General features: G+C 43.8%; 1 protein-coding gene across 14 annotated transcripts in view; it reads right to left on the bottom strand.

The window, feature by feature from the left end:
- Positions 1-22,535, bottom strand: part of MBNL2 (muscleblind like splicing regulator 2) — a 236,623-nt gene that overhangs the window by 200,212 nt on the left and 13,876 nt on the right. For 13 of the 14 annotated variants that reach the window (XM_068267935.1, XM_068267934.1, XM_068267943.1 and 10 more), the window contains one exon: positions 11,933-11,964. The exons of the other annotated variant lie outside the window; for it this stretch is intronic. The gene's annotated coding sequence lies outside the window, so the exon portion shown is untranslated. The remainder of the gene's footprint in view (positions 1-11,932; positions 11,965-22,535) is intronic. 14 annotated transcript variants of the gene reach the window in all.

Raw genomic sequence — 22,535 nt, 5'->3', positions numbered from 1 at the left:
CACGAATGTGAACCTTGAAAAAAACAGGGACCATCGAGCCTGACGAGGGCTTAACCTCTTAGCCCCCTCGATGTATTCCAGATTCTTGTGGTCGGTAAAAACCGTGATAGTATGCTCCGCTCCTTCTAACCAATGACGCCATTCTTCAAAGGCTAGTTTAATGGCTAAGAGCTCCCTGTTGCCTATATCGTAGTTTCTCTCTGCTGGAGAGAATCTCCGAGAAAAATAGGCACACGGGTGCAATCTACCCTGTAAACCTGAACGTTGAGACAGCACAGCCCCCACCCCGACTTCTGAGGCGTCTACCTCAACAATAAAAGGGAAGGAAGTGTCTACGTGTCTTAGTATGGGTGCCGTGCAAAACAGCTCCTTCAAGGTCGAAAATGCCTGTAGGGCCTCAGGCGACCAGTGAGTAGTATCTGCCCCTTTCCTAGTGAGACTGGTGAGAGGTGCAATAACTGTGGAGTACCCCTTTATGAACCTTCTATAATAGTTTGCAAAGCCCAGAAAACGTTGCAACGACTTTAACCCCACCGGCTGAGGCCACTCCAGAACAGCGGATACCTTGGCAGGGTCCATAGACAGGCCCGAGGTGGAGACTATGTACCCCAGAAAGGCGACAGATGTAACTTCAAAAATACATTTTTCCAACTTGGCGTACAGCAGATTTTGTCTCAGCTTGTTTAGCACAAATCTGACATGGACCCTGTGTTTGGAGAGGTTGTTGGAGTAGATTAGTATATCGTCAAGGTATACAAGCACAAATCTACCCAACACCTCCCTGAATACCTCGTTAATTAATTCCTGGAAGATGGCTGGTGCATTGCACAACCCGAAGGACATCACTAAGTACTCGTAATGCTTGTCAGGTGTGTTGAAGGCCGTCTTCCATTCATCGCCCTTTCTAATGCGGATCAGGTTGTATGCACCCCTCAGATCCAATTTTGAAAAGATCTTAGCGTCTGTGATCTGCGTGAATAAATCGTCTATTAATGGCAACGGATAACGATTCTTCGCCGTGATTTTATTTAGGCCCCGATAATCGATGCAAGGTCGAAGACCTCCGTCTTTTTTCTTAACAAAAAAGAAACCGGCCCCCGCAGGCGAGCGGGAGGGGCGAATGAACCCCTTGGCCAGATTGTCACGGATGTACTCTTGCATAGCCACTCTCTGGTCCAGACAAATTATACAGGTGACCCCTAGGGGGCATACAACCGGCACGGAGATCGATGGGGCAATCGAAAGGGCGATGAGGAGGTAACCTATCAGCAGCCTTGGGGCAGAATACATCCGAGAATTCGGAGTATTGCTCAGGAATACCCTCCACATGAACCTTGGTCTGACCCAATATCACTTTCCCTAGACACTGTTGGGAACAGAAGTCTGACCAACTGGTTAGTTGTCCTGTCGCCCAATTAATCTGTGGCGAATGAAGCTGCAGCCAGGGCATACCTAGGACAATGGTGGAGGTGGTCATATGTAACACAAAAAAACGTAAACTCTCCCTATGCAGTACCCCAGTAATGACTTCCACCTCTGGTGTCTGGGACAGCGGACGGTCCCTTTGTAACGGGGAGTCGTCCACGGCAGTAACCTGGATAGGTGGTTTTACTGGGGTGAGAGGAATGTCCAACTTCTCTGCAAATTCGGAACTCATGAAATTAGCCGCGGAGCCTGAATCAATAAAGGCCTCCGTGGCTTCAGATTTGTCCCCCCATGTAACCGTACAGGGGAGGAGCAATCGTTTTTCTTTCAGGGGTGTGAGCTGGGCGCCTAGGGTGTCACCCCTTATCACTCCTAGGCGGTATCGTTTCCCGGCTTATCCCTATTAGGCTTAATGGGACAGTCTCGTACCCTATGCCCCCCTTCACCACAGTATAAACATAGTTGTTCCGACAATCTCCGTCTTCTCTCCACTTGGGTCAACTTAGACCGACCGATCTGCATCGGCTCAGGTGGAGGCAAGACCGGAGGCGATGAAACAGAAGGAGACAGAGTTACTAGGGGTGCAGCGGGAGGCGTAAGAGGTCGACCTTACCCGATGACTGCCCCTAGTCTGTCTCTGATGGCGTAGCCTACGGTCGATTCGAATGGCCGATGAGATGGCCTCGTCGACTGTTTTGGGTTCGGGTTGGCTTAACATTAGGTCAGAGACCTCATCCGACAACTCAGACAGGAAGTAATCTAACAGGACATAGGTGTCAAATCTGGCGGTAACTGACCACCTACGAAATTCTGCCGCGTAATCCTCGACCGAGCCTCTGCCTTGCCGCAAAAGTTTGAGCTTCCGCTTAGAGGTTGCCGCAAGGTCAGGGTCGTCGTATATCACTGCCATGGCCTTAAAAAATTCCTCTACCGAGGTCAGAGCTGTATCTGTGGGAGGCAGGTTGTATGCCCAGGACTGGGAATCACCAGTTAACAAGGTTTTAATAAAAATGACCCGTTGGGTCTCAGTCCCCGAGGATCGGGGTCTCAACTCGAAATATGATAACACTCTACTCTTAAAATTCCGGAAGTCAGACTTGTGGCCGGAAAATTTGTCTGGTACGGGCATACGTATGTCATCACTAGGAGGGGATTACACCGAATCAACTGACGTCTGAAGGGTTTGCACAGAGCCTGTTAGGGCATCAATTAAAGCTTTGTGCTGGCCCAGTGCTTGATGGATAGTATCCACCGAAGTGGCGAGCACAGTCAGAGGGTCAGCGCGTGCGTCCATCTGTTTATTGGTCTGGCGTTCTGTAACGATCAGTGAAGCACAGAGAGGATCTGATTACCGGTGATCTGCAGTATCACTGGGAATACAGATGTATACCAGATTATAAGTGATCTGCAGTATCACTGATAATCCGATATACTCGCTAACCTCTGTTCACCTGAGTAGAGTGTAGTGTTTGGTGTAACGGTAACACTTAGAGGACTAGGCCTCAGTGCAGCAAGGAGTACTGCACAGATTCCTTCCGCAGACCTTAGTTCTCCAAGACGGGAGGAGTCAGACTGACAGTAGGAAGGATGGTCTGAAAGTGACACTCAGGAGGAGGTATCACTGACAGGACGGGGAACCGCCTCCAATAGTAAGGTCGGTTCTCGAGGTCGGACAAGCCAGGTCGTACACACACGGACAGATAAAGTACAAGATCAGGAGGCAAAGGCGGAGTCTAAGTACAGGCAGGGTATCGGCAACGGGGTATCAGAAATATCGAGGTACAAAATCAGAGTTCAGGAGGATAGTCAGGCAGGCAAAGGGTCATAACAGATAATCACAATCAAACTAGTACTTTAGCTATCAACAGAATCTAGCTAAGTGTAGGATTACAGCTCCAGCTGGTCCCGGCACACTTGCGGATCTGACTACGGATCTGGGTGCTCCCACGTATGTGATCGCAACGCCAGACAAGGAACAAGTGAACAGCCAGCAGTATATATACCCAAGGACCTTTCCAGGACCTCCCTAATTGCTGGACCAATGAGAGTTGTGGAAAATGTCAGCTGACCAGCCTGGTCAGCTGACTCACTTCTGGCTGTTATATAAGCTCTGTCTCTGTGCGCGCGCGCGTGTTACTCTGAATCCTGGTGGACTATCAGTCCCAGCCACACTAGAACTGTCTTGCAATGTATCCAGTTCCAATGCAGATTCCGCCGTTTCCAATGCGGATTCCGCTGTTCCCAATGTGGATTCCGCCGCTCTGCCTATGCGGCATGCGGCGGTTTTTCCGCATTGTGACGCCATGCTGGACGCGGAGACAGCCGCCTCACCTTGAGAGACGGCGGCTTTTCCGCGTTTCTTCACATGGAGGTTCACTTTAAGCCCGCTTAGGGCTCGTCCCTCGCCGACTCCCCGGGTAGCTCCTATCACCCGCAATCGTGCCTAAAAGCCTGGCCGAGCCGCGCTTTATCCTTCTTATGTCACCGCTGCCCATTGCTCAACCCTCTACGTTACCAACTAAGCTGGTAGTGCAGCAACTCCTGAATTTGCTTCATTTGTGAGCTTTGTAATCAACATTGTTGATTAAATAACAACTATAATTCATGTAAAATACTATAGGGAGCTACTGTAAATGCTGAAATATTTTGGAAATGTACAACCAAAATTATTGGAAGCGCAGTGAGCATTTTATGGTATGTACCAGTATACCAGTGTACTATATGGTCCATTCACATATACACAGAGAATCTTAAGAAGCATAAAAATCTTTCAAGATGACAAATTAAGCTGCGTGCATAATTGTAAGCTGTAAGAGAGTAAAATACAGGTGTTCTAACATACTTCAAACAAATACGACACTATCTGCTACTTAAGCTTACCCCAGTATTTTTCCTACCCCCAGAGTGACCTTACATTACCATATAACCTAGCACTTAAGCCTTCTAAAGACATTAAGCTTTGTTGGCTGAAACAATTGTTCATAAAGATTTTGGCCTAGAGTGTGCCCAGCAACCCTTGATAGTCACACATGCTCAGCTCACCCCTATAGTATGGGAAAGGAAAAAAGAAGTAGGCAAAATCAAAGCAGCTAGCTGAAAAATGCCACCATGACCAACCGCTACTTGCCCTAGATTTAAAGCTGGCAGGCTTGGAATGGAAAATTAAAGTTTTAGAAGCAACCCTGCTCCATGGGATTCGGTTCTGGTCTCTGCTCTGGGCTCTCAAAGCTTCACATGGGAGGAGCACCATAATGAAGGGCATGGCATGGGCGTAGATCTACAGTATATTGTGTGTATTATGTGAAAAAACACTATAACAGGGGCACTATGTAAGAGAGCACTGTTTATCCTCTTTGTAGGGCATTCTACACATATTCCAGTGGAAAAGTCAATGAAGAGCCATTAACACTGTCATCAGCCCCTAGTGGGTTCTCCAAAACATAATAACAGTAAAGGGAGAACAGGAAGTCACAGGAAGTGACGAGAAATCTCTCCATACAATACAACCCTGGCAGAGGGCATAACATGTCTCCACACTGCAGCCCTATCCATAAGTTCAAAAAAAAAGTTAGCGCTGGTATTTTGCTTTTAACTGACATATTTTTTTCTCTTTCTACCAACCGCCTGCCCCTTCATAACCTGTTTTCTCCTATCTCGGCATGAAAACACAAAGATGTTTTTCTTTCCGAGTAAAATACATGCATTGTCCTCCCAGGGGTTCTATATTCCTTACTTGAACCTTGTGAACTTCTACTACTCCAAACACATCAGCTAATATAAAACATATATGATGTGGATTCTGGACTTCAGACAGAGGCATATTAAGACAGAGTGAGAGCGTCATTCTTCAGCTTTCCGAGTCGCTACATCCACTGAGGGAGGTAATATAAACATGTGTGTGTTACAGCCTTCTCCAACGCACGGAACTATTCAGCTTCAATAAAGCCTGTTCTGTGTAAATGTAAAAGATCCATTTCTTCTACAGCTTTATACATCACTCCACCTAAATGCTTAAATATCACTCTCTAAATAACTCTGTGCAGCCATTACTCAGGCAGGGTCTACAAGAAACAGATCTGCTCCAATTCCATATTTGTATGCTCTGCATCCTACACTCTGCAGAGATGCTGTCAGGGTATTCTGTTCACATAATGAGTCAGCCCCCAGCAACAACAAAAAACACATTTCATCTACTACATTGATTTTAACCACTTCGCATCCAGACCTTGTTTTGCCCTTATGGACCAGAGCCGTTTTGATGTTTTAGCCATGACCCTAGTTAATCTGCAATAACTTTATCCCTACTCATGACACTTAAATGATCTATATACCGTTTTTTTCAAGACATACTAGGCTTTCATTGGGGGGTATTTTGTACTAAGAAAATAGTTGTTTTCTATTCATTTTAATGGGAAAAAAGAGTAAAAAAATTAAAAATGCATGATTTCTATGTTTTTATCGGTTCCAGCTTAAAAATAAAAAGTGCTACTGTCATAAAAACCATGCCACTAGTATTATGTCCCCCAGAATAGATAGCCAAATGTGTCCCCAATATCAGCCCCCTCCCAGGATAGTCAGATATGTCCACAATATAAGCCCCTCCAGTATAGTCAGATGTGTCCCCCGCATTTGCCACCCCCAGCATAGATCGTCAGATGCGCCCCTAAAAATAGTGCCCCTAATTATAGCCAAATGTCCTCCTGGGATCAGCATTCCCCCATTTTAGCCAGATATGCACCCAGGATTAGCACCGGCCCCCCATCATAGTCAAATGTGCCCCCGGTATTAGATTATCCCCCCCCCCAGGGTAACCAGATGTGCCTTACTATTAGACACCCCCCCCCCACAGTTAGCTAGATGTCCCCCAGTGATCTTAACATCCCCCCCTTTTAAACACTCCCTCCCCTCCCCCAGGATCGATAGCCAGATGCCCCCCCCCCCCCATCAGGCAGCCCCCTCCATGCATAAATAGTTAAAAAAAAATCCTCCAGCAAGCAGCCTCACTCACCTTACCTCCTTCCTGCGACTGTCCTGAAGCCCGAGCCTCCAATCCCCGCTCTGAAATCAGCCCCGCTATGCCGAATATCCGGTCCCGGCTTGATGACGTCATGATGAAGGATCGCTGCAGTTGACTACTGCAGCGATCGTTCATGGGAGGGGGAGGACTAATTGGCTATAAGGGAACTTGTTCCCTTTTGCCAATTAGTAATGCAGCTTACAGTGCCGGGGTTGCGCTCTGAAGCGCACCCGATTGTGCACAGCAGGGCTGGAAACAATTCAGTATATCTACATCATTGTGGCTTGGAGGGTGCCACAGCTGACGTAGATATACTGTAGCAGTGGAGGAAGTGGTTAATATTCCATGAAGTCATTTTAAACCACAATGCCCACGTGGGTTTCTCCATTCACAAGAACATCACTTATATATCATTATAATGGACTATAGCCACATACTGTATAGTCTAACTGACTCCATTGAGAAAGTTTGATGCCGTAGGTATGTATAAAAGGTTCCAAAATACCAATTTCCTTTCATCTGACGTCTCTCGCTATTACACTGAAACCACAATTCTTTATTTTGGTGGAATGTTTCCACTTTAGAGGCCAAGCTGCTATTGGCTTGTTTGGCTCTCCAATCCAAGTGCTTGAACAGAAAAGGTGGCCACACACCATACAATTAAAAGATCCAATTTTTCGCCATTGCGAAAATTATGATCGGCCGCCCCGAAAAATTGAGAGCTTTTCTTTGTTTTTGGTGGATAAATCCGATCGGATTTCTTGTTTTTTTTTTTTTTTTTTCTTCAGTTTTTGGAGATTGGACATGTTGGAAGTTTCAGACCAACTTTATCAAGAATTGTATGGTGTGTGATGGATTGTCAATTACTTGATGTACAGTTCTAATCAATTTTTTCTGAGCTTGCAATTATTTTATTCATGATTGGGGAAAAATTGAACATAGGTGTGTGGTACATTGGCCAGATTTTTGAATTGTTACAATCACTCAGAAAAATTGATTGCTACTCTTGAATTGAACAGATATTTGAAAAAAATTGTATGGTGTGTGGCCACCTTAAAGGTGGAATTGCAGCCCCTCTGAGGGACAGTTAATGACATGACTATATATTCTGTAAAGTGCTTTATAAATAAATAATTAGCTGTTCCATTTCTATGTAGGAATCTCTAACATGCTGCAGCATGTGACCATTCAAAACCATGGCCACTGAAGAGTGACTGTGTCGTTCCTCCAGCAAATGTCTGAGTCAGCACACACTGCCCCACTCATCACCCTCTGAATGGTGTAAGTACTGTACTGGCCTCCAAAGATCACCTCACCCAGGCAATAAACACACCCTTAGTCACAAATACTACACAAAGAAATAATTCAATAGTCATGGTATAAGATATAAATGTATTTACATTTAATAGAGCTGATTCTATTTCCAGTGCTAGTTTGTTGGGCTTTGCTTCAAAGACAAATTAATCATTTGTTTAGATGTAATCTACCCCTTCAGTTTAGCAAATTCATGTCGGGCTGTACATTGGAGTAGAAAGGTGACAACAATGCATTGCAAAGCGAGGCACTGAGAAAATGAGTCTCAAAAATATTAACAATTTCCAATCCACTGTTAGACTTTGGATTATTCCCCTCAGACCCTGATGTCAGACGTAGTCTGCCAAGGAGCATAATGGCTGCCGACCGCTAGGTGTACTGGATATAATCCGGCACAGCATCAGCCTCTTCAGATCAAAGTGTCAGACTAAAAATTGTGGCCATACATGGTACAATTTTTTCATCCAATCTTACCATTTCTATGTAATATAAGGGAACTGCCTAAATTATCCTTTCAATATATTCACTTAATTTACCCTTATACTTCATAGAAATGGTAAGATTGGATGGAAAAATTGTACCATGTATGGCCACAGTCCAACACTTTGATCAATGCTGGCCCCATTTATTTAGGAAAGGGTTCTTTACAGTGATTAAAATGTGGTATATTGCCACAGGAAGTAGCTATGGCAAACTCTATATCTGCGTTTAAGGGGGGCTTAGATACTTTCCTTGCAATAAAAGACATCCATGGCTATACTTATTAGGCTCTCCCCAGCAGTGTTAATCCAGGGATTTTATTTGATTGATATTTGGAGTCGGCAAGGATTTTTTTCCCTTTCGGGGCTAATTGGACCATGCCTTGGAAAGGTTTTTTGCATTCCTCTGGATCAACACGGATATATGAGGGTGCGGGTTAGTGTTGTACCTTATTTTCTGGTTGAACTTGAAGGATCTATGTCTTTTTTCAACCCAAATAACTATGTAACAATGTAACACAATATAAAAATAATAATAACACAATCAGACATCAATTTCTGGCACTATCTGCCTGATCTGCTCATTTCTGTATTATAACCAGTCACCACTGAGCAGGCTCGTATATATAGAGACAGTAATTGTCCGTTTGTAAACCTGTTTAATATATAACGGAAATGAGACTGTACCAAGGAAAGTGATTACTGAACAAGATGACTGAGCCATGAATCAGGATAGCTACATGGTTTAGTAAATATGACTAACACATCTAGGAGTTAAGAAAATAACCACTTCATTGGACACAGGGAGATTGAAGGTTTGAGGGGGGATCGGAGGGAATAGGGATTAAATTCTGTCAATATAAGGCTACTGTTAAAACATTAACCTTTTGATAATTTGCTTTATTGCCCGCCTTCTGCACAGCTTGTTCAGAAAATTATATAATTGCCAATACAGTACTGCCTTGAATAAAATAAAAGAAAATATTCAAAAATAGAAACAACCAAAAATATTCAGTGTAAATGGTACTCTCCCCTCTGCTGGAGGAACTGTAAACTATATGCACACTATACACAAATTATATTTATGAATGTCCCTAAATTACCCCTTTTTGGTATCACATTCAGGGCTGTGGAGTCGGAGTCGGAGTCGTGGAGTCGGATTCGTGGAGTCGGGCAATTTTGGGTGCCTGGAGTCGGAGTCGGGAAAAATGCACCGACTCCGACTCCTAATGAATTTGTAACAGTAATTAAAATAGAAAATATGATAAAATTTTCTATTTCTCAGATAATAGTCATTAAAAATAATGTATATATACAGTATATATACAGTAATAGCTGTGCTTAGTCCACAAAAATGAAATAAACCAATCAAAATTAGTTACTTGTGCTGCTTCAATAAAGCAGTCCCTGTATTTTTCAGGTCAGATATACATATCTGATTGTGACTGTATATATGATGTGTACACAGGAATCTCTTATATATACTAAATAACATCTATGCTGTAAGAATAAAGCCTAGTGTGTAGCTGTGTCACTAATAGAGATGGGCAATGAGATGGAAATAATTCTGCATTGATGCTGATTTATGCAAATGTACGCACTCCCTTTGCTGATGAAATCAAATAATTTGATATGTTGTTAAGATTTGGTTTGGTGACTACAAATTAAAGGGTAAATGAGACGGATGAAAAGTAAAGTTTTATACATACCTGGGGCTTCCTCCAGCCCCCTTCAGGCTAATCAGTCCCTCGCTGTCCTCCACCACCCGGATCTTCTGCTATGAGTCCTGGTAATTCAGCCAGTCAGCGCTGTCCGGCCACATGCCGCTCCCACAGCCAGGAACATTCTGCACCTGCGCAGTATTGCTGCACAGGTGTAGTATGCTCCTGGCGGCGGAGTGTGTGCATGCGCACTACGCCCGACTGGCTCAAGTACCTGACTCATAGCAGAAGATCCAGGTGGTGGAGGAGGACAATGAGGGACTGATTATCCTGAAGGCGGCTGGAGGAAGCCCCAGGTATGTATAAAACTTTAATTTCATCTGTCTCAGGTTTACTTTGTTACACAGTAGTACTATACTCTACATATGCACTCCCCACAGAGCTGCAGGGAATCCACTGAGAATGCTGTGCACATTGAACACAGAGGTGTTGTCTGTTTACAATCTCCTCATTCCCCTGCAGAGTACCTGCACATCATTCTTACATGTACCCACACTTACATTGCCTAGGGCCTGATATATGTTCTTTGTTCCGGTTTGTACCTTTTACCAGTACTCTTACCAAGGACTAGTTTTAGTCTAAAGGGAATAAATATAGTACTCTACATATCCTTCTCACTTCAGTTGTCTTGTAAAATTCCTAAGCGTTGGCAGTTAAGAGACGAATTTCATGTTACATACTATTAATCAACAAAATTGTAATATGCAAATTAGAGGAGTCGGAGTCGAGGAGTCGGAGTCGGTGGAATCCTAAACTGAGGAGTCGGAGTCGGTAGATTTTTGGACCGACTCCACAGCCCTGATCACATTTCCTTAATTTTCTCCCAGATTTTAGCTTACACCTCTTTACTAACTCCACAGTTAGGACTATTTTTGATATGTCAGCTCCCCACTTATGCTAGGCCTATTATAGTACACTTCATTTTCTCAGCCAGGCACCTCCCGCAGGCCAAATGGAACTCACAACTTAAAGGCCTAGTGAACGATAACCTAAAGATGGAAAGACACAAGCACTTCTTACCGATGACAAAATAGGCAAGCTTCTACTGCTCTTTGCAATGAAAAGAAATCATTTTACAGATAGGGAATACATGGGAATGCTTTCAAATGTTATTTTAGGTAAATAAGAGTAGTTACTGAAATTTTAGTTTTGGGAGTATAATCCCACTTTAATCGCCAGTATTTCCAACTCCATGGACTGGAAGTTAAATCAAGTTCAACTGTCTTGTTTAAATAGTATTTCTCCCTCCAGGAGAAGGTTTGCTTTAGTGTTCTTTCTTGAGTATTTTTATAATGTTACCTGCATTTATTGTTCAATATGCATATTTCATTTCTTTATGTACAGGTGTTCAAAATTAAATTAAACTTTATGAAAAAATAATTCATAGCAGTAGCATTTCATGCATAGCACTCTCTACCCAATGAGTGTATTCGCATAGGGCCAGTAAAATGTACATGTGCATACCGCAACATTACGCATTGCGTGAATTATGTGATGCAAATGATATAATGTACGTTACGTAGCTTGAGTAAAGTGTGGTAACATATATGTGCACTGTCTGTGCGCACAAATTCTGCCAAAGTAAAGACATACTGATATTATGAGTTTGTACAGTACATAAAAGTTAACTTTTTTAAAACAGAAAGTATTTGCGATAATTCAGCTTGGAGTGAGCTCCGAGATGTCTCCCAGTGCATCACTGCTGAATATATGCAAATTATCCATTGTTACCCTTAGAAGCTAAACACACCTCCAGGTCCGCTGGAATGAAATGATGTGTCAGCTTGTTATTTGTACATAACATACCTAAACTGAATAACTGAAAAATTCTTCAGGCCCTAATTCCCTGTGGGATAGAGAATGAACAGCCAGACCCTATTGATTCAGCACTGGACTATTACAGCAATGACAACGTTTTCAAATGTTTCCACAGACCATAGCATATGAAGATTTTCTCATAGGTTATATCTACTTACCAGATTTCACCTTGAATATAGCTTTGCAATATCTGGAAATTGAAAAAATAGCATAAACAAGGTGAAAAATGTCAAGTCAAACTTTACTTAATCAAGTACTACTCATTTTGAATAATATTTTGGTTGCTATGTGCTTAAAGAGGAACTGTAACCAAGGATTGAACGTCATCCCAATCAGTAGCTGATACCCCCTTCCCATGAGAAATCTTTATCTTTTCTTGAATAGACTATCAGGGATGTCTGCATAACTGATATTGTGACAAAAACCCTCCCACAGTGTGATGTCAGGACCTAGGTCCTGACATCACACAGTGGGAACCTTGTTGCGTTGTGGGAAATAACGTCTGTTCCCAACTGCCAAGCAACCAGTATTTCCCTCTATGCATATGTATATCTATTAAAAAAAACAGCCTTTTAGCCTATTGGATTGTTAGGGGTTGTGGCTATAGATAATTGCAGTTGGTGTTATGGTTTTTTTTTTTTTTTCATGTCTGCCAATAGTAAGGTTCCCTGCACACTGAAAATCTGTTTTGCGATTCTGATTTGCAATTCCGATTTTCCCTGAATGCAATCAACAGAAAAATGGAGAAAAAAATGCAGCATGCAGTAGCGATTAAAAATCGGATGTAAAAACAGATTAAAAATCGGAATCGCATGCAGTGTGCAGGGAGCCTAAAGATGATTACTGTATGTGCAGGCTGATCATGCATCAAACAATATGGAGAAATGACATGGTGAATATCTATCTTTTAACTTCTCATTTTGCAATGTAGTATTGATTTTTTTTTTCCCTTTTCGCTAAAGTTCCTCTTTAAATGTTAATTTATGAACAACATGAGAAATAGAAGGTCACATAATTCATGAACTATGTTTAGTGTATTAGAGCCCATGTGTTAAGTCCTCTTTTATGAATATTTTTTCTTAACTGCAGTGTTCTCCCCAGGCTCTTTTAGCCGGGTGCTCCACCCGGCTAGTTTTTGTGAGCACCCCTCCTCTGCTGTAAGCAGAGTTGCGCACAGAAGCACCGCCCCTGCATTCTCTCAACTTGCCCCACCAAGCTACTTTTTCATGCCACACGGCTGGAAAAAAATTCTGGGGAGAACACTGAACTAACCCTTTCCATAACTAACCTAACACTGTATGCCCCCTCCCCAACACCATTTTACACTTATCTATTGGGCTATATGCAATATGACTCCATGGTCCAAAGCGCTGTGTGACCGTTGAACAACATGCACAGTGTAGAAGGACCCTTTAGGCATTGCTTGTATAATTTTGCATTGTCCTGGGCTGCTTTCCTTGGTTGACTAGTTTTCCTTTTAGTACAGACACATGCGTAATAAATGCAAGTCTATAAGCTATGCATTTCCATTGAGGAGAACATAACAACTGCAAAATCTAGAGGAGAAAAAGGTGCAACATTTAGCAGCACATTCAGTGTCAGCTGAGCAGAAATAATACCTGAAAATGCTCAGCCTCAATAACACATACACTTTTACTTTCACACTGCATAATACCATACTGCAAAATGCAATAAGAATTATCTTGTAATATATAGAGATTACCTGTATGATACTGCTTTCTATCATTGGATATAATCATATCATTAGAACCATAAGAAATAATCTGTCACACTGAGTAAATATACTTTAATACTCAAGCTATGTACACACCGAAAGATAGATCGTGTAAAACGACAGATAAATGATCCCTCCACTATTTCTCAGGACATCCACACCATCTGATGTAATGATTTTAAGACTATGAACGATACGCTAAACAATCTGCTATGGGCAATAGACTTTGCGGACACATTGTTTAATAATCATTCATAGCTCTGTATACACTGCTGATTATGAACAATTATTGATTTGCCATAACAGTCCTTTGTTTGCTTCATTCGTTTAAACCGTTATTTGTTTCTTTTTTCGCTAAATGATATCTAATGATGGATCATTCATCATTTGTCTTGGATGATTTTAGGCCCCCGTATGTACGAGCCTTTAAGCACACCTGAAGTAAGAAGATTTTGGAGTCTGACATTTGTTTTCTTTTAAACAATGCAGATTGCCTGGCTGCCCTGCTGTTCCTCTGCCTCTAATACTTTTAGCTACAGGCCCTACACAAGCATGCAAATGAAGTGCTCTGATTACAGTCTGGCTGGATTAGCCACATGCTTGTTTCAGATGTGTGATTTAGATATAACTGATGCCAGAAAGAACAGGGCTGCCAGGCAACTGTTATTGTTAAAAGAAACAAAATATGGCAGCCACCATAAGCCTCTCACTGCAGATGTATTTTAAGCTGTCCCCCAATGTTGCTGACCTCCTCTTAAAGAGACACTGAAGCCATTTTAACCACGACGTTTTACCTTTTATCTGAGGAATGTTTGCCCCAGCTAAACCACCGCTATCCCGCGGCCGAACGAGAGGTATTTACCCCCCAAATCCCCCGGGACACACTGCGGGGAGCGCTTCCGTGAGAGGCAGAGCTTTCAGCTGCAGCTCTGCCTCTACATGCATCTATCAGCGCGTATCTCCTGATGGGGGGGGGGGAGAGGCGGAGATCCCCGGCTGATAGACGCACATGGAGGCAGAGCTGCAGCCGAAAGCTCTGCCTCCATGAGCAGCAAAGTCCACGACCAAGAAAGTCGTGGATTTTGCAGGGGGGGTAAAGACCCCTCGTTCTGCCGCGGGATAGCGGCGTTTTAGCAGGGGCAAACATGCCTCACATAAATAAAAGGTAAAAAGCCGTTTTTAAACTGGCTTCAGTGTTTCTTTAACCAGCCGGGGCGGTATGGACGAGCTCAGCTCGTCCATTACCGCCGGAGGCTGCCGCTCAGGCCCTGCTGGGCCAATTTTAATGAAATAAAAAGGAGCACACGCAGCCGGCACTTTGCCAGCCGCGTGTGCTACCTGATCGCCGCCGCCGCGCGGCGATCCGCAGCGTGCAGCGGCGAAAGACGGTCCCCCCAGCCGCCCGAGCCCAGCGCAGCCGGACCAAACAGTTCCGGCCAGCGCTAAGGGCTGGATCGGAGGCGGCTTATTATGGGCAGTTTCATGGCTGCCCATAATAAGAGAAGGAGAGAGAGGCGGGGGGAGGCGAGAGAGGCAGAGAAAAAGCCGGCGGCTTCATCTGCTACATTGCCGCCGGCTTAATTTCATTAAAATAACTAAGTTGCGATACATTTGGCCGCTGCGCTGGGGCCAGCAGATACATTAATGTTACATAATTCATTCCATTTCTCACATTGGCCGCAGCGCAGCGGCCACTTCGCACATTGGCCGGCCAGAACTAGAAGTGGCCAAACTTCGGGTTCTGGCCGTAACATATATAAGAGATTCCTGTGTACACATCATATATACAGTCACAATCAGATGTGTATATCTGACTTTAAAAATACGGGGACTGCTTTATTGAAGCAGCACAAGTAACTAATTTTGATTGGTTTATTTCATTTTTGTGGACTAAGCACAGCTATTACTGTATGTATACATTATTTATGATGACTATTATCTGAGAAATAGAACATTTTATCATATTTTCTATTTTAATTACAGTTTAAATTCATTAGGAGTCGGTGCATTTTTTCTCGACTCCGACTCCAGGCACCCATAATTGCCCCGACTCCAACTCCACGACTCCGACTCCACAGCCCTGCCAGGAACTCTGCAGAGTAGGTACTCTGCAGAGTTCCTGGCAGGGCTCAGTCACAAACCACACTTCCTGTAGAGCTAGAAACTCACCTAAAGCCATTTTTAAACAACATTCCTACTACTCTACTATTACTTATTTAAGTGTGTACCAATGACCCTTGACAGTGTTTTAAACATAACAACATAAGTATTTAGTCACAGAAAAAACAACAACAAAGTTTAAAGTAGACCCCTTTTTGTGTTCTAGGAGAGATGTTGCTAATACAACAAGCAAATGAAGTGAGCAAGGAATTCTCACACACTTATAAAAAATACCCAAGGTCAGGTGCTCAAGGTCAGCACCTTTTTAATGGGAATTGCAGGAATGCATTCACACTGCATCTGTTCTGATTATCCCAAAATTCTTCTGCTGTGTACAGAAAATCTCAGAATGCTAAAATGGCAATCACAACAGTGTTCTGTGATTTTTGGTGTGAAAAAGTCCTTACTCTAGCCATCAAAAGCCACATGACACCATATGTTAACTGTTATCTATTTACGTTTTTCCCTTTTTTGCTTGAGGTAAGCTTTAAGTATTTGGCTTATAGTATACCTAAAGTGAAAAAAAAGGAAAAACTTACCATAGATAATTACCGTAGTAGTGGAAAGCCTTTAGAAAGCTCAAGGCTTTCCGACTTCAGCATCCCACCAATTCAGCACTGATCCCTCTAAACATATTCAACAGCAGCTTGTCAAATATGTTTTGCATGCCCACTCTCCACCCATGTGTGAGCGTATGCAGAGGGCTTTAAAAGGACCTAGGAAGCCTCTGGACCATCCAAACAGTTCCCACTACTAAAGACAAGACAAATAACATTTATATTGCGCTTTTCTCCTTGCGGACTCAAAGCGCCAGAGCAGAGCAGCAGCCACTAGGGCGCGCTCTATTGGCAGTAGCAGTGTAAGGGAGACTTGCCAAAGGTCTCCTACTGAATTAGTGCTGGCTTACTGAACAGGCAGAGCCGAGATTCGAACCCTGGTCTCCCGCGTCAGAGGCAAAGCCCTTAACCATTACACCATCAGCCAACTGATACCTAACCTCCCCCCCCCCCCCTCCTCATTAAAGGTTTGCTTTAACGTGTACCTGAGATGGGGCAGGAGAGAAAATGTATACATACCTGGAGCTTCCTCCAGCCTGATCGCTCCCTCAATGTCCTCTACCGACTTTCCGTTCATCTGCAATCAGCCCCGCTAAGTTGGTTGTCCAGTCAACGCAGGCACAGAACGCTCAAAGCAATGGGAGCGCGATGGGGGTGCGTGCGCAGCCAGGCAGCGCTTGCGCAGTTGGCACCAGACCGGCGGACTTACTGGATCCGATTGCGGAAAGAGAGGCAGTGGAGGACATCGAGGGAGCAATCAGGCTAGAGGAGGCTGGAGGAAGCCCCAGGTATGTATACATTTTCTCTCCTGACCCATCTCAGGTTCACTTTAAGGTGTGTATTTGGGCAGGACTGCCTCTTCCTGTGTGATTAGAGTGACCGGGGGAATGAGGCGTTTAATAGTCAGCTGTTGCTTGGTATTGAGCACTTACCACCTCACACTCTTTTGATAGGCTAACAGAATAGAAAAGCTATTTGTCTGCCCACCAGGCAGTTGGTTTTGTTCTATAGAAAAGGGAGGTGGGAGAAAGAGTAAAAAAAGAGATGCAGGCACCTGCAGCATTAACAACGATTGGATATGATTTTCTCAAGCTCTTGTTGGATATCTGGGGACTTGGAAAAGATGTCTGGAAAAACTCAAATTATAGTTTTAGGTGATCCTAGTTGCAAGTGATCACGAGTCTTAAGACTTGTAGGATTTTTATTTCTACCTATAACAAAGGAATTGTGTGTTTGGGTTTTATGCTGGGCATACACAGGTCGATCCGATGGCCAATTAGCCGCCGGATCGACCCCCGCCGTGTCCCCGCTCATCCGCACAGATCGATTCCCGCTCGTCCCCGCCGGCGGGGATCGAGCGGGGAATCTATCCGGCAGGTCATCGGACCTGTCGGATATTATCAATCGAGCCATCAGGCTCGATTGATAAGGCTGCCCAAACTGCCGTGTATGCCCAGCGGCGGACGCGGCGGGGGTCGATCCGGCGGCTAATCGGCCGCCGGATCGACCCGTGTATGCCCAGCATTAATGTCCAAAAGGTTAATATGAATGTGTACTGTTTGACTGGACCACACCCTTTTAATGCCTCTCTTAATCCAGTCTATTTAAGGTCCCTGTGGGAATGAGCACAGTTTCGTATTCTCTATAATCACCCCTTTAAATCTGACACACATGAACTACACAATTTTTTTTGGCTGATTAAATGCAGCTAAGATACTGACTGAGTTTAATCAATAGTGGAAAATTAGCTAAATGTTAACAGCATGGAACTATCCCCCCCCTAAAAATAGCCTTCCTTTATGTTTCTGACATCAATACAGGGAATGAGGGCATCTCTGTAGAAAGGTATGAAACCTGACAGAGGTACATCTTTCCCATCCTGGTAAAAAAAAAGCAAGAAACTAAAAGCGTTCTGACTGTATCCAATTGTATATGTTTTCTGAGTTCATGGAATGACTTCCCTTTTCCATACACAAGCACACTATTAAACATTTACATGACTTCCACCTGTGTGGAGAAATATTGTACTACATTTGAATATGGTGGGCACAGAACACTGATTGTACTAAAAGTTACATATTTGTTTAAATGCCAACAATGCTAGAAATGCTAACTGGGATTCAGGCCCTGAGTTATTAGCTAACACCAATGTTACAAAATAACCTTATTTAGTAAATGCTGCCCTTCCCAGAAAACAGAGAAGTGAAGGAACCCTGTCCAGGAGTAGACATGCTCTTTAGTATTGCAAGGCATCAATAACAAGAACAGAGCATACACTAGTGTACTTTAACAAAGAGCTGTTCTGTAGCCACAACACAGCATGCACTCCTGTTCAAACAGTTTTGCAATTAGCGTACTGGAAACATTCATGTGAGCAAGAGAATATGCAGGTATGGCTAACAATGGACATGGCTTCATATCTGCTGTGAAAAGGGACCTAATGTGTGAGAAACAGCGGAAAAGCCGCCGCATGTTCTGGCAGCAAGGCGGCTGTTTCCGCGTCTGATGCGGCGGTTTGTCCGCGTCAGCAGGCGTCTGGTTTGTCTGGAGCTGGTGGTGCCAATGGGCAGAGTGGCGTGGGGGCCGCCGCATGTTCTGATAGCAAAGCGGCGGATTCTGCGTTCAGTGCGGTTCCCCGCAACGGCATGCGTCTGGGTTAGCTGGACCTAGTAGTGCACACAGATGGAGAGCTACGCGCGCGCGCCGCTAGACAGGCTCTTTATACCAATAGGAGGAAGATCAGCTGATCGGGACGGTCAGCTGATTCCTGCTCGGCTATTGATTGGTTGATGGGAGCTGGGCGGCGCTGTGGGGTGCTTTACTATATATATCTCTTGCTGTTCAGTTGCTGGTTGTCTGGCGTAGCGAATGCTTATGTGTTAGCACTCAGACCTTAGTCAGATCTTTCAGTGTGGTGGAACCAGGAGGACCTGGGAATCCACACTTAGCCAGTTACTGTATATCATATGTGTTATTCTCTAGCATAGTTCCAGGGTGTTGAGATCATAGCCCTCACACCCCAGACTAGGAATACTGTATATCATCTGTGTTATTCTCTAGCATAGTTCCAGGGTGTTGAGATCACGGCCCTCACACCCCAGACTAGGAATACTGTATATCATCTGTGTTATTCTCTAGCATAGTTCCAGGGTGTTGAGTTCACGGCCCTCACACCCCAGACTAGGAATACTGTATATCATCTGTGTTATTCTCTAGCATAGTTCCAGGGTGTTGAGATCACGGCCCTCACACCCCAGACTAGGAATACTGTATATCATCTGTGTTATTCTCTAGCATAGTTCCAGGGTGTTGAGATCACGGCCCTCACACCTCAGACTAGGCCTTGTTCTGATATCTGTTATGACCTGTAGCTTTCCTGACTATTCTTCTGATCTCTGATTTGGTACCTTGCATATCTGATACTCTGTTGCCGACCCGGACTGTCTGACGTTCTGGCTGTCACCCTCCGCAGGGTGTCCAGTCTTTCCGCAGGGGTCCCCTGCTCTTCAGAGGGGACACTGCTTCTTATCAGTCAGGGACTCTCTCTCCAGGTGTCCTTGACTGCAGTAGAATCTTCTCTACTTATTGGACCACCTGCTACCCCGGTGGTCCAAAGGTTACTGTTGCACCAAAACACTTACACTTCCAGGTGTCTAGAGGTTAGACATATTTGATTATTGGCGTATCTGCAGATCCCCAATAATCAGGTATATCTGTATTCTTGGGGATACTGCAGATCGCCAAGGATCAGATTCTCTCTCTGGTTGCTGACACCTATCGTTACATAATGAAATTGAAGGGTAAATTACTGACAATCGAGGTAAATTACCGACTAGCGAGGTAAATTACCGACTAGTAAAGGTAAATTACAGACCTGTGCAACTAATATCTCAAGAAATGTCGAGAAATTGCAATTCGCAAAGATTAAAGCACTCAGTAACGCAATTAAAAGTATTCGGTATTTATCTCCAGCTCTGACCAGCCGGTAACTCACAATCTCCATGCGGTTAAAGTTGACAGATGTAGCAGACAGCCAATAGGGAGAGCTAGACAGCCAATAGGGAGAGCCATACAGCCCTTCTTCTCACCCCATTTGATCTAATACTCTGGAGGGCGGGACTTCAGAACAGCAGAGCAGGACAAGCAAACATTTAAAAAGGCTTTTCTGTATGCCCCTAGATGTGCATATCTGTATACTGATACAAATAAGAGGTTTCTCTAGTTAGCACAGATGCACATCTAAAGGGATGCTGGCTATATACTGGCTATATAATAGAACAGCTCATGCACAGACTTGTAAGAGAAGACTGAAAGCTTGCTACCAGACCTGCTCCACAGCTGGTGAGACTACAGAACAGGCCTTAGTGAATTGAAGCATGTTTTTTCAGTATATTACCAAACTTCTACTGCATGCGGGAAATCTTAGTGAATTCGGAAATAAAAGTGTACAATAACGAATGTGGTATTTCAGTACCTGGATGTCCTAGGAGTGTTAAGTGAGAGCCTCCCCATTGAGGGCCACACGTTGCTGACGGGAGCTGTTTTCCTTACTTGATGTAGTTTATGGCTTGAAGGGCCTATGTGGCCTTGTGTACGAGGGGCGGACTACTAGCTGGGTCAAGAAAAGGATTCAGGAAAACAAAAACAGTATCAGCCTGTTCACTGAGGGCAAAAATGTGTATGAAACAATAGTATCCCATCACTTGTACACCACGGCCTCACAGTGACACAATCAACATGGTTCATAATCGACTAGGTCCTACCCTTTGCTAAGTGGATACATCAGTTTGTGTTCATCCAAAGGGTTTACATTTGAGTCTGCAATGTTTCCAAAAATAACCTCTTGTTTTGCAGAAATGACCTGGAGCAATGAAGCTGCAAACAAAGACTTCTGTATGTTTTATTACACTTGATTTGCACATGATTACTTTGTGGATTCAGTGAATCCACATAATTAGTGCATACTATTCAGGTTCAGCACTTGAATCAGGTTCTGTGGCATAGACATTGTATTGTAGTGCCCTTTTAGTAGAATATATAAGTACATAGGTGGATAGGGTTAAATTTCAATGTGTGATGCCACTCATGGGAAAGTATTTAAGGCTTGGTTGTTAACCAGGGGGGGGTGAACCAGATAAAAGGCTCCGCCCAAAACTAGTAATGTACCTTGACTACTCCAATACATCAAGATTTCTGAAAGAACTTTTGTGTGCCGTCTTTCTTCAAATTGGTTTTTCTAATGTCCCACTTTTGACACGCTGCACATGCTCATAGTCACATGCTGTCAACTGACATCACAAGCCATTCTCTGGCCTGGCCACACCCATGACATTACTATATGGGTAGTCCTCCACCTGGTTAGTGTGATGGTTGATGATACATGTTGATAAACATGCACTGCAGAGCACTGTCTCCTATTCACTACTGTAAAGCTATGTGAAGCTGTAGTAGTAGCTGGCCACAGCTCCACAATTGGGATAACTGGCCCTTTTGAATATCAATTCCCACACTTGCAATCCCTCACATTAGTAAATCAAGGCCCACGTGTTTCAGCTACTATCGCTCTGCTATATGTTGGGCTAATTTCTTTATTTGTCTCTAGTTCTGTATTAACAGTTATTTGCGTAATGTACTTGAAATGTTTTACTAATGCTTTTCAACTGACACAGATATACACCGTAAAGAACAGTATACATGCTGTACTTATACAAGCACCTCTCTGTTCTGCTGTGTTGCTTAACCGTTATCTAGTAAACATGGCAGCAGGTGTTTGTCTCTCTAGACAATAAAGCCAGGCCTATCAATCCTAGGGTGTGAACGCTTTCCCTGTGTTGCTTCCAGCTTCCTCCCCCACCCCTACAGCATATTGCTAGTTAACCTGACTTGTAGCCAGACTGGCCCTGGTGTATGTTTATGATAAGGACACCATGCTGGAAGGTAGTCCTATGTACTCAGTAATGTATTGTATTATACGTGTTGTGTAAAATCTGACAATTAGCTATGTACTGCAAACATATTCTCAAACATCAGTGCGTAAAGTTCAGTAGGCTTAAGTCTGTGCGTTTGCAAAGTGAAATCCAGCATGGCAGCTGAGTGGTTACACAATTTGCCTAAAAGTACACTTGAAGTGTACATGGAGGCTGCCATATTTCCTTTTTAAGCAGATCTTCAGGTTAAAATTAAAATATAGCAGCCTTTGTGTAAAAGAAAAGTTATAGTTACCTGCGCTGCCTTGTCTCTTGAAACCATACCAAAGACTCCGCATCACCTGACTTCCAGCATGGCCCCGCCTCCCCTACAGGAAACATC

The sequence above is a fragment of the Hyperolius riggenbachi genome, chromosome 2 (assembly GCF_040937935.1).
Source record: "Hyperolius riggenbachi isolate aHypRig1 chromosome 2, aHypRig1.pri, whole genome shotgun sequence".
In the NCBI taxonomy this organism is placed as follows: Eukaryota; Metazoa; Chordata; class Amphibia; order Anura; family Hyperoliidae; genus Hyperolius; species Hyperolius riggenbachi.
This window is presented reverse-complemented; position numbering and strand designations above follow the sequence as displayed.